Source organism: Cibotium barometz, chromosome 9 (genome assembly GCF_041138505.1).
Source record: "Cibotium barometz isolate CiBa-2024 chromosome 9, ASM4113850v1, whole genome shotgun sequence".
Lineage (NCBI taxonomy): Eukaryota > Viridiplantae > Streptophyta > Polypodiopsida > Cyatheales > Cibotiaceae > Cibotium > Cibotium barometz.
In genome coordinates, this window is record NC_141054.1 from 18,167,264 (window position 1) to 18,184,377 (window position 17,114).

Here is a 17,114-nt window from a genome sequence, read left to right on the forward strand (position 1 = left end):
GTTTTGTGAATGAAAACTAACCCATTTGTCGGTATTTATAACTAAAATTAGCAAATTTCAGCATTTTTCTTAAGTGGACAAGTTGTCACCAAGAGGGGATGTTGGAAACGGGTGCCTACTTGTAAGTTTACCTCAAATTAGATAGATTGGAGGCCTTTAGCACTTTAAGATTCTAGGGTTTGGATGGCTAGATCAATTTGTGGAACCTTGTAGTTAAGTGCACTTGTTTGGTGCCAATACTCATATGGGTGACCTCCCGGGAAGTTTTTCCGCCATTACATTTTGCCCCTGTTACATTTTAACATCATAGCCATTTAGTGCGCATATGTGTTTTCATTCTCCTTTCTCTCCCTTATATCGCTCCAAATGGCTATCATAGCCATTTCAAGCACATTGGTGCTTTGATTCTCCTTGCTCTCCCTTGTATGGCTCCAAATGGCTATTATAGCCATTTCAAGCACGTTGGTGCTTTGATTCTCCTTGCTCTCTCTTGTATGGATCCAAATGGCTATCATAGCCATTTGGCACATATTAGTGGCTTTTATTTTTCTTTCTCTCCCTTGTATAGATTTAAATGGCTATTTGATTTAAAAGCACTAATATGTGCCAAATAGCCATTTGGCACATATTAGTGCTTTTATTTTTCTTTCTCTCCCTTGTATAGATTTAAATGGCTATTTGATGTAATCACATAGCTGATTGCCACATATTTTGGCTTGATTGTTTTTGCTCTCTCTTTTATAGCTCAAAATGGCTATCTAATTTATAGGGGTGTTGGGAAACAACTTTTTCCGAGCATTGGTGTGTTGTAGCTATTTTGGGAAAAAAGGAACAGAAAGAGAAGAAGAAGACATGACGATGAGAAGAGCAAGACAAGAAGAAGAAGATCAAGGAACGAAGAGAACACTCAAAGTTATCCCTCTCTTGCGTCAAAAGAAAATATATGCTTCGTACTTGGTCAAGCCTCTTTATTGCTATTGTCAGTCAAATTCTCCAAGAAAGCATTACTTTTTAGATGAAAAGGCATGTTTATTGCTATTGTTAGTCACCTTCTCCAAAAAAGAATATAAATGAATATGATGGTTTTTTTATTATAAGTTAAAGTTTTTAAATTTTTTATTTGAATATAGCTATTTTTCAACGTTATATTGCCCGCTTGCTGATTGGTCTACTTCTATTTTCTCTCTCTTCTAAAAGGCCCTCCAAATGACCTCTGAAATATTCTAATGAGTTGAGGAAATAGGTGAGGCTCACATGGGATTAAGATCGCATGAAGGTGTACTTATTGAGCAAATACATCTTGAACAAGAAACGGACACTAGAGATAATCCAGAAGAAGAAGAGATTCAAGCTGAGTATGATCATGATGCATCGATAGCTCTCATGCTAGAGCTAGAAGAGGATGATGACATGGATGAATTACCTTCTACTACTACAAGACAACCGATTCCACCAATTGATAACCTCAATATGAAATTATGAATGATAAACTTTCTCAAGTGATCTTGGTGGTAACACCTGTAAAAGATCTCTAGGTAGCATTTTCTTCTAGACAATGTCTTTGATAGTGCTCTTCTTGCCTTTATTTTCCAATCCAGCAATATCCACTATATTTTTAAAGACCTTAACAGATACTTGCATACTCTACTCATCAACTTCTCTTGGACAGATTTGCATTTTCCTTACACCACATACATCACATGTTCCCATTATGCATTTGTACCTATGGAAGCTACTTCCTAGAGGCATTGCGAGGCGAAGAGTATAGAGTCCCAAAGAGTTGTGATACTCTTGCTTGTATTTTTTGATGCAAGGCATCTTTTGTTGGTATTTCCATCAGATTGAAGGCATACAGTGCAGTTATAAGTGTAAAAAATCCCATGGATTGTAAATTTCTGACCTCGTATGTAATTTACTACCTCATTCAGAAAAATCATCCGTAAATGTAGAATAAAACAACAGGTGTAACCATCCCTCAACTTTAAGAAAAATAAGGCTTTCAAAGACTCGAAACAACGTTATGAAATTTGAATATTTGTGTGCTTTCCTTTGAACCTTAAATAAAGTTCAACCAGGAACTAAGTTATAATGTGTTAGATATACCAACCAATATCTAGACGAATTTAAATAAGCTTTTAAATTACCCATGACTCATGTGAGGCACCTCAAGAAGATGGATTCGATGTTTCACCTATGAACATCTAGCTAGTCTTTTACTACAAGCATCCTTTTTGTTAGGGGGAACCCTTGTCTCATCCATCCAAAATTGAAATGCTATGTCTTTGACACCTTGAGTGATGTGGGTTTTCCGCCCATCATGTCTATGACATGTGGATACAGGCAATGATCATTAGCTTTGTTTGCCACTGTTAACTGATGCTTGGCTAAATATAATTTTTTCTTGCGGATCCCATAAGCTGGCATCTTGTGGAATGCTCATGTCAGTAATTTTCTCCCCGCTTTTACCATTCACCAACATCAAGAGAGCTCACTTCTTCATGAAAAACTCATATGAAGATCTTGGTACCTTAACATGATTTAAAGTATTGCAAATGTTTCTTAGAATAGCCAATTCCAATTTCTTTGATTGTGGCGAGACTGCATGCTCTCAAACCAAGGATGTCAAAGAAGTTTTTCAAAGATTTCCTTTCTAGTACTTGATTCCATCTCCATTGTTAATTTATTAAAGTGTTGTACCATAGATTGGCATATCTTTCGTTTCTTTCGTTCATCTACCACCATAGTATTCCTTTCAGTCACAATGTTCATCATTCTCGCTCGTTGCTTTTTATTTTGAAGAGCCCATTATTCTCTTAATGATTTCCTACTATTCATATTGGCTTCAATTTCAGCTTCTATATTCAAGGATATTGAGATGTTAGCCATTTCTTCAATTTGCACCATTGTTGTAGTACTTTCAAGGACCTCAATAGTGTTGTACTGTTCAGCACTACTTTTCCTACAACATAAAGACCATTTTTAGTACTTTCTAGAAGTGATGAAGTGCTTTTCAGTAGTGCTAAAGAACTGTCATGCGGTGATTAGGTTACTTCTCAGAGTAAGCAAGTATAAAGTTCATACCTTCATGATGATGTTTCTAGCAATGATAAAGTACTATTGAATTGAGCTACTAGCCATTTCTTCAATTTGCACCATTGTTGTAGTACTTTGAAGGACTTTAGTAGTGTTGTACTTTTCAACAGTACTTTTCTTGCAACATGAAAATCATTTTTCATACTTTCTAGTAGTGATGAAGTGCTTTTCAGTAGTGTTTAAGACTTGTCGTATGGTGCTTTTGCTACTTCTCAGAGTAAGTAAGTGTAGAGTTTCATACCTACATGATGATACTTCTAGTAATGATAAAGTACTATTGAATCATATACTTGTAATCAAATATTCCAAATGACCTGCATAGAAGATCTATGATGAGAGATGAAAATCTCTAGAGACTATAGGAAGAGAGACCTTTATTCATGTGGGAAGAGAGACCTATAGTAAGAGATGAAAAGCTCTAGAGAGAGACTATAGGAAGAGAGACCTTCATTCATTTGGGGGAAGAGTCTAGACACCTATAGCATATCTTGCTCACAGAAAGAGAGAGAGAGAGAGAGAGAGAGAGAGAGAGAGAGAGAGAGAGAGAGATGTAGCAAGAGATGAAAAACTCTAGGGACTGTAGGAAGAGAGACCTTCATTCATGTGGGAAGAGTCTAGACCTGTAGCATAGCTCGCTGAGAGAGAGAGAGACAGAGACACAGAGAGAGAGAGAGAGAGAGAGAGAGGCACCAAGAGAGACCTTTAGCATAGCTCACTCACAGAAAGAAAGAGAGAGAGATAGGTCTACTTGCAATAAGTTGCATTCATGTGTGTCAGACTAACTGTTTGCTAAAGAGAGAGTGAGAGAGGAGGGCCACGCTAGGTCTACTTTCAGCAAGTTGCATTCATGTGTGGAAACTAACCTTTGCCAAATTGCCATTCAATTACTAGTGTGACCAGGAGCTCAAATTTATAAAATTTGGACTTTTTAGTCCTCTTCAAAGCCTACTTTTAAGCGCCAAAAACTGATTTCCTTAGCATTCCTTTCACGGCCACCTATATGTGCTTTCACGCAAGTATACATGTAGGTAGGTAGATAGATAACTGACTACTAAGATAGGTATACTAGTAGATAGGTATGTATGTAGGTGAATAGATACATTTATATATTTTATAAATTTATAGGATTTATGAATACGTGTACATAGGTAGATTGGTAGATAAGTAAGTATACACAAATTAGATAAATAAAGAACTATAAGATAGATAGGTAGTTAAATATGTAGGTAGATTTATAGATTTGAATATAGATAAAGAGACTTTACATTGCTATTGACAAAATATCGTATTATTGAATTCATGTTCAAAGCATGCATTGCTTCTATGCAGGGTTGATTTTTGATAGGCATTGTGCACGTTTTTGGGGTTTTCGCACGTATTTGAAGGGCAAAAATAAGGGTTGAACGTAAAAAATTACATAAAAATGACCAAAAAATCCAAAATCCAAAAATAAGGGTTGAACATAAAAAAATTACATGGAAATGACCAAAATATCCAAAATCTAGGAATTTCAAAGGGCAACCTTACCTGTCAAAAATCAACCCTGCTTATATGCTTGTATAGAAAATGTGCATTAGGGGAAGGTTGAGGTCTATAGGGGCCCTTTAAGCTGCCATATTATGATTTTAATGACTTTTTGTTAAAATGTTAAGTTTCTTTGACTTTAGATACCTTCTTATTCTTCAAATGGCTAGAAGTTTGAATTTCAAAGTTTCCCGTCAAAATTGAATTTAAAATTGAGTGGGCAAAACCATATCATGTGACATATCTATGGAAAGAGCTCAGCGAGTAGATTCTGGATCTCTAATCTCCGACAAATTTTGAGCTCATATGTAGAAGTTATGGATGTCCGAAATTTCAAAAACTTTTTCCCCCACTTTTTGGGAATGAAAAGTATAAAAAGGCATCTTCTAGAGAATCTTTTGACCACCTTTAATCACCCAACATTTTTGTATACATGGCATCACATGATTGGCCCTTTTTCTTAATAACCTTTTAATCACATGGCATCTTAAAGGGCCCCTATAGACCTCAACCTTCCCCTAATGTATGAAAGAATGTGGAAGAACAAGTGTCGTGAGCAATGAAAGAGTCTTGATCAAGTATCGTGGTGATGAGCAACAAAAGAGTCGTGAGTTGTAGCTACCCTACTAAGGTATGCCACCCTTACAAGATGTCTTTATTAACACTTTTGCCCAGTGTGGTTTCCATGTGTGCTTCGTTAACGGCCAGGCCGGGCCTATTTTATGATTTTCCATTGATTTTTATAAAGTTTGATACACAAAAACAGGAGGTTTTTTTGGGCGGGTCTCCTACTTCAGAAATCAAGGAACTACAAGGATAACTTTACAACAACAATGCACATCTATCCTCCTCTTTTGTATTGGAGGAGGATAGATGGAATCTGTTATGTGAATTGCTAAACAAAAGTGATTAGAGATGTAAGGGCAGGGATATGATGTTGACTTCTGGTGTCAGTTTGATGTAAAAAGCTTTTTTTGCTGATTTATATATATATTTACTGGTCTCAAAAACAAAATCCACAAGAATGTCACCCTTCTTTGGAAGGGGAAGAAATTAAGGGAGTAGGGGATTGCTTTTTTTTTTAGTTTATCAAATTTTCAAGACCTCTTGATTTCTTGTCATCCTCCCCGCCAAGCTTCAAGGATTTCTTTGTGTGGAATCCCGATTTCTACAAATTTCTCACATTTTCAATGGGTGAGAACACATATCTACATAAAGTGAGCGGTGTTTGCAGCCATAGTCACAACACATTAAACAATGCCAATGACTATCTACAAAGAAGTCCAAGATGTCATACATGATCCCAACAAGCATCCTAGCTGTCACAATACAAAAGGCTGTGAGAAATACTCACCAATGGGATATATGAGAGCTCTCTTAACACAAAGGATAGATCCTACTTATAGCAATAATAATCATCAACATAAAGTAAATGCATTATTGCTTGGTACTGCTAAGCATGCATAAACAAAAGTGAAACAAACATAAATGAGGCTTGACACAAGTCTTCCACAAAGTAACTTAAAAGCTCTATAATCAACATCTCTTACACATATAGAAGGGACCTAAGTCTATATTAAGAAATTTGGAAAAATCCCATTTTCATATGTTTAGGACAAATTAGCCAATAATAGGTCAATAATAGGTCAATAAAATGTAATAACTTCTTTTCTCCAAAGTGCATATTTGTGATAGTGAGGCTTACAATACTCAAACTATATTATATTTAAGAGCAATCTCATAGGAATGCTTTATTTAAAATCAACATTATATACCACGAATTTTGTGATCACAGTCATCATTTTGCCTTAATAATATATCAAAAAAATATAGAAAATGACTTTCATTAATTCATCAAAGTCATCAATTAACGACAAACCCTTTGCAAGGATAGCATGTCTTACTCCAAATTCAAATTTCACAAATATCTTCATATCCATGTACTCAACATTATATCCCCGAACATTACTCAATCATTGAGTGTGTCAACTTGATGACATCCTTATGTCTATTTATATAGCTACCAATATCCCTCATCCACAATTATCTTCACTTCCATGAACTCAACATTACATCCATTAACATTACTCATCATTGAGTGTGTCAACTTGATGACATCCTTATGTCCATTCATATAATTACCAATATTTGTTAAGTTAGCCAAAAATAATAATGGAGATAGAAAATATGCTATGCTAATCTAATAAAAATAAATGTTCGTTAAAGATAAGGCCTTAGCAATGATACTTACAAATTGCCATGACTATACAAGACCAACACTCATAAAAATACAGTTGTAGATAGACCAATTATTGAAGATAATGCCTTAACAATGACACTTACAAATTTCCATAACTATAAAGGACCAATGCTCATTTAAAAAAATAGATTGAATGAAATATAATGACAAATTATGGAAACTTAATACTGATAACACATTGCAATCAAAACTCGTAGTTGGCAAAGAGCTCATCTCTTGCCTTGAGGTTACATATAGATTCAACATAAACGTATCCATATTCAAGGTTATTGATTGACATGTGAGTTTATGCCAAGATGGCAAATATGGATAAAACACGTATCTCACGTTTCCTTTCTCATTGGAACCCCTACAACTCTTTATGTAACCTACCACAATTCTATCTCTAACATCACCCGCTATATAGACTCGATCCTCTTCAATGTCAATTGTTGGGTCCTCCATAATGGAGTACATCCTTGATCTGGGGTGCATGGAACACAATAAATTCCATTGATCATGAAGAAATTTAGATCCACAGTAGTGCAGCAAAGCTTGGCCAAAAGGAACACTTGATTGGATGAATAGCCCTTGACCAACACCCACAATTGCTGAGTTATTAACCATAAAGGAAACCTCATTAATGTAAAAGACTTCACCATTTTGAACTGGCCAATGAGATGGTTGTAAATGGTCACCATTGCTATTGTAAAGGCAAAGTGGAGAAACTTCACATATCCTTACTACTAAAAACAACAAAAATTCATAATCATTAGTATTTACACTAGGATAAACAATATAAAAGAACCCAATTAGTGTTTGCACTTGTAGTATACTTGGAGTTGAGATATGAAACCCTTAGCTGGAGCTCCTGTGATGAACCTTTTCTTATATTCGTAAACTGTTTATAAATGCTATTGTAAATGGCTATTTTATCAAGAATGCTGGGGAAGCATTTTGACCGTCTTGTGATTAAGGTTGTGGAGACCTAACTGATAAAGTTGCAACTGCTGACGGAGAGTCAATCGGGGACGTCTCGCGTAGCAAGGTGGGCCGAGGTCTTGACCAGCCTCGGTTCGATTAAAATGGCGAGCTTTCGGTACGATGGATGAGGGACCAAGAAAGCGGCCTATGAGTGAAGCGCTAGGTCACCTGCGAAGGATCCTAGAGGGTGCTGACCATACGGTGCTTGGGCTCTGGGTCACCTAGGATACCCACACGTGCGTCGAGGAAGATATTGGAACAAGGAGTAAGAGTTGTTTTCTGAAACCGGGCATGGATCTGGTTGATTGACCTTGCTGGTCTTCAATGGATGAGTCCATGGCTCTTTTTATGGATCTGTTGGTTGATCTTGCTGATCTTCAACGAGAGTCCATCTTGATTTTTATAAGTGATTATATTACCGAGTATTATGGGCTAGGAACTATTGAAAAGGCCCCTGAGTGGACAGGTGGTGAGCGTTCTAGTTGCCAATGATGCCATAGATACTCTGATGAAGGAATGATGGGAAATTAAGAATCAACCGGATAATTTGGAAGATTGTGATCAGTGGTACTATGGTTTCATTAAAGGATTGTTTTAAAGTTAGCTGATGCTAAGAAAAAGGCAATTTCATATTGGGTGTGTAAGTGGTGTGGCTAGTTTTATGTTTGCATGAACTTCCGGCTAGGGGGCCTTGGAACTCTTTTCCTTGGTACCCGGGACAAAACCTAACCAAATTCCAAATTGGATCCCATCACTACAGTGGTTGGGCGGTTGGCTAACCCATGGGATCGGATGGGGTTAGGCTGGACTGATGGATCCGTAAATCGAGACTCAATTTCTGTTATTACGATAGATGAAGTAAGTCCCGGATAGTAATTGTTCTATAGATAGGAATCAACGGCTGCGCCTCTTCATGGGGGAAAAAGCGTTGATCCCAATGATCCAAGTGCAAGTTTCTTCCTTGATCTGACCGAGTATCTTTATAGGTGCAGTCGGATCAGTTTGATCACTAATGGTCTTGACTACGTTAGAGTAAAAAGTTATCTTGGAGGAATCGCCCGTGCTTTCTTGGAGGAATCGCCCGTACTTTCCGGATAAGGGAAGTTTTTCCGGGTTCGGTTTTGGAAAAACCGACGGATTAGTCTTTTGTCCGGATATCCGTGTGGACGAGGCCCCGAGTGTGGGACCCTGCCTCGTGCAAGAAGTGCTACTTCCGCTGCTAGTACCCCGAATTCGTTGCGCGGTGGGAACAGGGATCTTACACCCATGACATTGGAATGCAAATAATCAATGCAAAAAGAGGAATTCCCATGGTAATTGAGATCCAAGAAATTAAATGGGAAGGAGAGAAAATTTTAGTATAATTCAATTTATGATTATTTACCAAAAGTGAAAATATGGGTAGAATTGATTTCTACAAATCCCATGAATTCTTTTATTCAAAAGAGAAATATTGAATATAATTCGATTGAGGAATTGAGAAAGAATATGGAAATAGTCGTCGAGAAAAAGAACCTTTGATTAGGCCGAACAATTGGTAGAAACTTAGAAAAAGTCCTATTAATCGGTATCAAATTAGAAAAAGCTATTAAATGGGAATAGCATGTGAATGGATGTGATAAGATGTGTATGGGATGCGATAGGATGTGAATGAATCAGATAAGATGAAAATAGGATGTGATGTAATGAAATGGATGTGGATGTGAATAATGAGATAAGAGGATACGTGAAAGGGTGAGATGGGAAGTACATGGATGTGGAAGTCGATGTGTATGTGGATGTATGGATGCGGATGTGTATGTGGATGTGGATGTATGGATGTGAATGTGTATGTGGAAGTATGAATGGGGATGTGTATGTGGAAGAATGAATGTGGATATGTATGTGGAAGAATGGATGTGGATGTGTATGTGGATATGGATGTATGGATGTGGATGTGTATGTGGATGTATGGATGTGGATGTGTATGTGGAAGAATGGATGTGGATGTGTGGAACTGGATCTATATGTGGAAGAATGGATGTGGATGTATGGATGTGGATGTGGATGTGTATGTGGATGTGGATGTATGGATGTGGATGTGGATGTGTATGTGGATGTGGATGTATGGATGTGGATGTGTATGTGGATGTATGGATGTGGATGTGTATGTGGAAGAATGGATGTGGATGTGTATATGGAAGAATGGATGTGGACGTATGGATGTATGGATGTGGATGTGGGTGTGGAAGAATGGATGTGGATGTGTATGTGAAAGGATGTGATGTGATGTGAATCGGGATGTGAATGAATGAGATGTGATGTGATGTGAATCGGGATGTGAATGAATGAATGAGATCTGATGTCATGCGAATTGGATGTAAATGTATGATATGGGATGTGAATGAATGAGATGTGATGTGATGTGAATCGGGATAAGAATGAATGAGATGAGATGTGAAATGAATGAGATGAGATGTGATATAAATTGAGACAGATGTTAAATGAATGAGGTGTGATGGGATGTGAATATGGATTGATGGTGCGAGTAGAAGAGATGTGATGAGAATAAATGAGGAAAGATGTGATGAGATGGAAAAAATGATGTGATTGGATGAGAATGGGTATACATATGAATTGGATATGAATTAAGTAATGTGGACGGATGTGAAACAATGTGAAAAAATGATGTGATTGGATGAGAATGGGTATACATATGAATTGGATATGGATTAAGTAATGTGGACGGATGTGAAACAATGTGAAAGATGAGAGTTCATTATAGGAACTGTATTTATGACCTGTTTTTAAATGACTATTTTATATCAAAAAATGCTGGGAAAGCATTTTGACCACCTTGTGAATGAGGTCATGGTGACCTAACTGATAAAGTTGCAACAGCTGACGGAGAGATGATTTGCATGATGACAACACTCTTTTGATGGATATTGGAGACAAGTCTATTGATGTTCATTCTACGGTTTCAAAGGACACTCTTTTGATGGATATTGGAGACAAGTCTATTGATGTTCATCCTACGGTTTCAAAGGAGACTGCTACAGATCTTGATATCTATGTTGATCTTCCTATAAAAACTTGAGCACAGTGCAAATCATGTATATGATGATGATCTTGAAACCTTTAATCACGTATTGGCTATTTGTGAAGATGTCCTCTTCACAAAAGGAACAATGGAAGGAAGGCATGGAAGCTGAATATGAGTCTTTGATCTCAAAAGGTACATGGGTTCTCACCAATCTACCTTCTGATCGTACTCTTATCAAATGTAAGTGGGATTACAAGACTAAAACAAAGGCAGATGGATCCTTTGATAAATTCAAAGCTCGTTTAGTTGCAAAGGGATACTCACAAATTGCACAGGGATTGACTACCATGACACTTTTTCACCCGTAGTTCGTAGTACAAGCATTCGAGTACTACTAGCTTTTGCAACTCAGTTTGATTTGGAAATACATCAAATGGATGTTAAGACGGCTTTTCTTGATGGAGACTTAAAGGAGGAAATATATATGGATCAACCTAAAGGATTTACAATTCCCGAAAAGGAACATCTTGTATGCCAACTCCACCATGCTTTGTAAGGACTAAAACAAGCGTCACGATCATGGAACATCAAGATTGATCAATTTCTCACATCTCAGGGGTTTGTTTCTTGCTTTTCTAATCCAAATCTTTATATCAAGCACAATGTGGATAACCATTTTGTGATATTGGCCCTTTATGTTGATGACACTATACTTGTGTCTAATAATCTATCTTTCATGCAACAAGTAAAAAAGGTTTTATCCTCAGCCTTTGATATGGTGGATCTTGGCAAAATCCATTCATGCCTTGGTATTCAAGTTCAAAGGTATCGTCACAATGGTATTTTGCTTCTTCGTCAAACAAAGTTTATCTAAGATATTGTTCAAAAGTTTGGATTGGCTACTACACATTCGGCAAACACTCCTTGTCTTGCAAGCTCTACTAGGAATACTTCTGCAAATATTGAGGCTGAATCATTAGCTTTAAATCAACCCTATGCTAATCTTGTTGGTTGTCTTTAATTTGTGGGCATGCAGCACTTGTCTTGATATTCTGTTTGCAACAAATCTGTTAGGACAATACTTGTAGATGGAGAGGACAATACTTGTCCTCTCCATCTACAAGACATTGGTCTCAAGCTAAATGTGTTTTGAAATACTTGAAGGGCACTGCAGATTTCGAACTTGTATATCGCCGTCAAGAAGACATATCTTCATCAACTTCAAGAAGACATATCTTCATCAACTTGTATATCGCCATCAAGAAGACATATCTTCATCAACTTCAAGAAGACATATCTTCATCAACTTCTGTTAATCTTTTGGGTTATTCAGATGCTGATTGGGCAAACTCTAACTTGTCCATGCGATCCACTAGTGGTAATTGCTTCTTGTAAGATTCCTCCCCAGTCTCTCAGGATGTCCAGTATCTTCCCCTGTAGTCAAATCCCTCTTCGGAAATATAAAAGATCTTGTTTCTACCAGTTTTGGTCTATAGAGAAAATCTTCTAGAGAGTGATAAATCAGTTTTTAAATATTTTTGGATGGAAAAATATCTCTTCTTATTAAAATAAGTTCCCCCGAAACAAAAGTTCAAAAAGATTTTCAGAAAGTGCATTAGAAATCAAGTATAATCTGTTCAAGAGGCCTTATCCTGAGGGTCAAGATCTTTTCGAAATTTTCAATTAAGGTTCCTATGGGCCAATAAGATTCATCCAAATGTGTGGAGGAGATAAATGGAAGAAATAAAGAAAATCCCCCCAAAAATTAGTAAATACTCACATAAGATGAAGAGTTGACTAAGGAGAAGGTTATTAGTTAAAAAAGAGAGATATTTAGAAGAAATGATGCATTTTTGACACCTCAGTATGGGGGAATTCCCCTCATTAAGGAGGTGCCTATTTCACATGTGGGGGAGAGTTTTAAACTCCCAAATAATGAGATATTTTTATCTCTCCTCTCTCCTGTTTCAACTAGATCCAAAAAGTGAGCTAAACTAACCTAAAAATGGTCAAAAATTAACCAAACTGATCTGGAAAATTCTAGAATCATTTTGCTTGGTTAGAGGCTCACTTTTTCTTATAAATAGAAGCCTCTCCCTTTGTTGAAGCTTAATAGTATTTTTTGCACCATTACCCTGCTTCTCCCAAGAGCCAAAAACTGTGAATTTACTCATAATTCATTAGTTTTTGACCTTCCCTCTTCTAAAGATTGGTGGTCACTCTTGTTTCAAACAAGAGTAGATCCCTCAAACCATCAAGCCAAAGGAAAGCTCTCAAATTCTCCTTGTAAGTGGGAGATTCTTCTCTTTTCTATTTCATTTTATCGTTTTTATGATTTTTGTCTTCTCTAAAATGATTATGATGTTATGCCTCATTGAAAAAAGGCATTCCCCTCTCTTCTTTAGTAAATCCAACCATTCTTTATCCTAGATGAATGATTAATGGATAAAATCAAGTTTTTTCGCTTTGATAAGTAGAAAATGTTTACATTAGAATGATTTAAATACTCTTGGTGAACTTCCAATTAATTTTAGAGAATTAAAAATTGAAAAATGATCAGCCATACAAAGGAGGTTATGGCAAAAATTTTTAAAATTGTGAAAAATAAGTTTTAAATTTTTTTATTTAAAAAGAGTAATTCCCATCGTATATGTATTCTTAAAGTGTTCATTTTCATCCTAGGTATAAGAAAATGCATACTAAAAATATTTTATTAAAAAAGTATTACTTTCTTTAAAATTAAATTCCATGCATAGAAGGAAGTATATTGAAATTGTTATTTTGATTATAAAAGAGTGATTTTCATCATAAATGATTTTTATGCATAAATAGATGCATAAAAGAAATTCTTTCATATTAAAAGAGTGATTTTCATCATAAATGATTTGTATGCATAAACATATGCATAAAAGATATTTTTTATATTAAAAAGTGTGATTCTCATCATAAATGATTTTTATGCATAAATAGATGCATAAAAGAAACTCTTTTATATTAAAAGAGTGATTTTCATCATAAATGATTTGTATGCATAAAAGATATTTTTTTATATCAAAAGTGTGATTTTCATCACAAATGGAATTTATACATAAATTAGATGCATAAGAGAAATTCTTTTATTCTAAAAGTGTGATTCCTACTAAATTGGATTTATGCATGGAAAGATGCATAAAGAATTTATTTTAATCCAAAAGTGTTATTCTCATCAATTTTGAATTTATGCATAGTTAGATGCATAAAAGATTTACTTTTATTTTGAAAGTGTTATTCTCATTAAATGGAATTTATGCATAGTAAAATGCATAAAAGATTTATTTTTATTTTGAAAGTGTTATTCTCAATAAAATGGAATTTATGCATAGTAAAATGCATAAAAGGTTTATTTTTAATTCAAAAGTGTTATTTTCCTTAAAATTGAACTTATGCCTAAATAGATGCATAAAAGGATTTTTATAAAAGTGTTATTCCTACTAAAGTTGTCTTTATGCCTAATTAGATGCGTAAAGAATCTTTATATCAAAAAATTCGAATTCTCCTACATTCTATAAATAGATGTGATAAGATGTAATAGGAATCAGATAGATGTAAGTGGATGTGGATGTATGGATGTAGATGCGGATGTGGATGTATGTATGTGGATGTGGAGATATGAATGTGGATGTGAAAATGGATGTATGGATGTAGATGTGGATGTGTGGATGTGTGGATGTGGATGTGGATGTGGATGTATGGATGTGGATGTGGATGTATGGATGTGGATGTATGGATGTATGTATGTGGATGTGGATGTATGAATGAGGATGTGAAAATGGATGTATGAATGTGGATGTGAAAATGGATGTATGGATGTGGATGTGGATGTGGATGTATGGATGTGGATGTGGATGTATGGAAGTATGTATGTGGATGTGGATATATGAATGAGGATGTGAAAATGGATGTATGAATGTGAATGTGGATGTGGATGTATGAATGTGGAATGTGGATATGGATGTATGGATGTGAATGTGAATGTGGATGTATGGATGCGGGTATGGATGTGGATGTATAGATGTAGATATGGAATGTAGATGTGGATGTATGAATGTGGATGTGGAAATGGATGTATGCATATGGATGTGGATGTGGAAATGGATGTATGGATGTGGATATTGATGTATGAATGTGGATGTGGATGTGGATATATGAATGTGGATGTATGGATGTGGATATGGATGTGTATGTATGAATGCGGATGTGGAATTGGATGTATGATGTGGATGTACGAATGTGGATGTGTATGTAGAATAATGAATGCGAATGTGTATGTGAAATGATGTGTCGTCGATATGAGTGAATGGATGAGATGTGATGACATGTGAATTGGGATGTGAATATGTGATATGTGATGTGAATCTGAGGTGATGAGATGGAAAATGATGTGATTGGATGAGAATGAGTACGTGACATATGAATGGAATGTGGAATAAGTAATGTGGACTGATGAAGAGGGATAATGTGGAAAGACGAGAGTTCAATATAGAAACTATATTTGTGACCTATTTGTAAATGATTGTTTTATGTCAAGAATGTTGGGGAAGCATTTTGACCGTCTTGTGATTAAGGTCGTTGGAGACCTAACTGATAAAGTTGCAATTGCTGAGACGAAGAGTCAATGGAGGACATCTCGCATAGCAAGGTCGGCCGAGGTCTTGACCAGCCTCGGTTCGATTTAAATGGTGAGCTTCCGGTACGATGGATGAGGGACCAAGGAAGCAGCCTATGAGTGAAGCGCTACGTGACCTGCGAAGGATCCTAGAGGGTGCTGACCATACGGTGCTCAGGCTCTGGGTCGCCGAAGGTACCCACACGTGCGTCGTGGAAGATATTGAATCAAGGGGTAAGAGTTGTTTTCTGAAACCGAGTATGGATCTGGTTGATTGACCTTGTTGGTCCTCAATTGATGAGTCCATAGCTCTCTTATATGGATCTGTTGGTGGTTGATCTTGCTGTGAGGATTCCATCTTGATTTTTATAAGTGATTATCTGCCGGGTACTATGAGCTAGGAACTATAGAAAAGGCCCCTGAGTGAACAGGTGGTGAGCGTTCTGGTTGCCAATGATGCCATAGATACTCCGATGAAGAAATGATTGCAAATTAAGATTCAATCGGATACTTGGAAGTTTATGATCAGTAACACTATGATTTCATTAAATGACTGGATTAAATACATTTGAATCTAGGAAAAAGGTAATTTCATATTGGGTGTGTAAGTGGTGTGATTGGAGTTAAATTTGCTTGAAAATCCGGCTAGGGAGACTGGGAACTCTTTTCCCTGGTACCCGAGACAAAACCTAGCCAAATTCCTAATTGGATCCCATCACTACAGTGGTTGGGTGGTTGGCTGGACTGATGGATCCGTAAATCGAGACTCAATTTCTATTTAGTTCGATAGATGAAGTAAATCCCGCACAAAAATTGTTCTATGGAAAAGAATCAACAGCTGTTCCTCTCAATGAGGAAAAAAGTGTTGGTCTCTATGATCCACGTACAGTCTTTTTCCTTGATCTGACTATGGGACTTACGGGTTCGGTCAGATGAGCTCAGTTAGTTAAGGCTTTTGACTACGTTAGGGAAAAGTTATCCTGGTGGAATTGCATGTGCTTTCTAGGCAAAGGAAGTTTTTTCGGGTTCGGTTTTGGAAAACCCGATGGATTAGTCTCTTGTCCGGATATCTGTGGGCAAGGCCCCGAGTGTGGGACCCTGCCCCGTGCAAGAAGTGCTACTTCCGCTACTAGCACCCCTGAAATTGTTGCGCGGTAGGGACAGGGATCTCACACTTCTTTATCAATGGTTGTTTGGTATCTTGGGCTAGCAAGAAACAACGCTGTATTGCAGTTTCTACTACAGAGTTTGAATATGTAGCTACATCTTTAGCAGCTCGTGAATTGGTTTGGCTTCGACAATTGCTTGCCGATATTGGTCATTCTCCTTCCTCAAGCACTCCTCTTAGGTGTGACAACCAAAGTGCTATTAGTCTAGCTAAGGACTACGTGCAACATAGCACGTCCAAGCATATTGCAGTTCATTATCACTATGCTCGACATGAAGTAAGGAAAGGAGCAATATTGGTAGAACATTGTCCAACTGATCAAATGATTGCAGACATTCTCACCAAAGGACTCCATGAAGCTCGGTTTACACTTTTGTGATCAGAACTTGGAGTTGCGGCGGTCTCTCTTTTTGGAGATAAGCACATCTCACGTCAT

General features: G+C 36.7%; 1 pseudogene; it reads right to left on the reverse strand.

The window, feature by feature from the left end:
* Positions 1-2,274: 2,274 nt before the first annotated feature.
* Positions 2,275-2,904, reverse strand: LOC147635308 (uncharacterized; annotated as a pseudogene).
* Between the last annotated feature and the right edge of the window lie 14,210 nt (positions 2,905-17,114).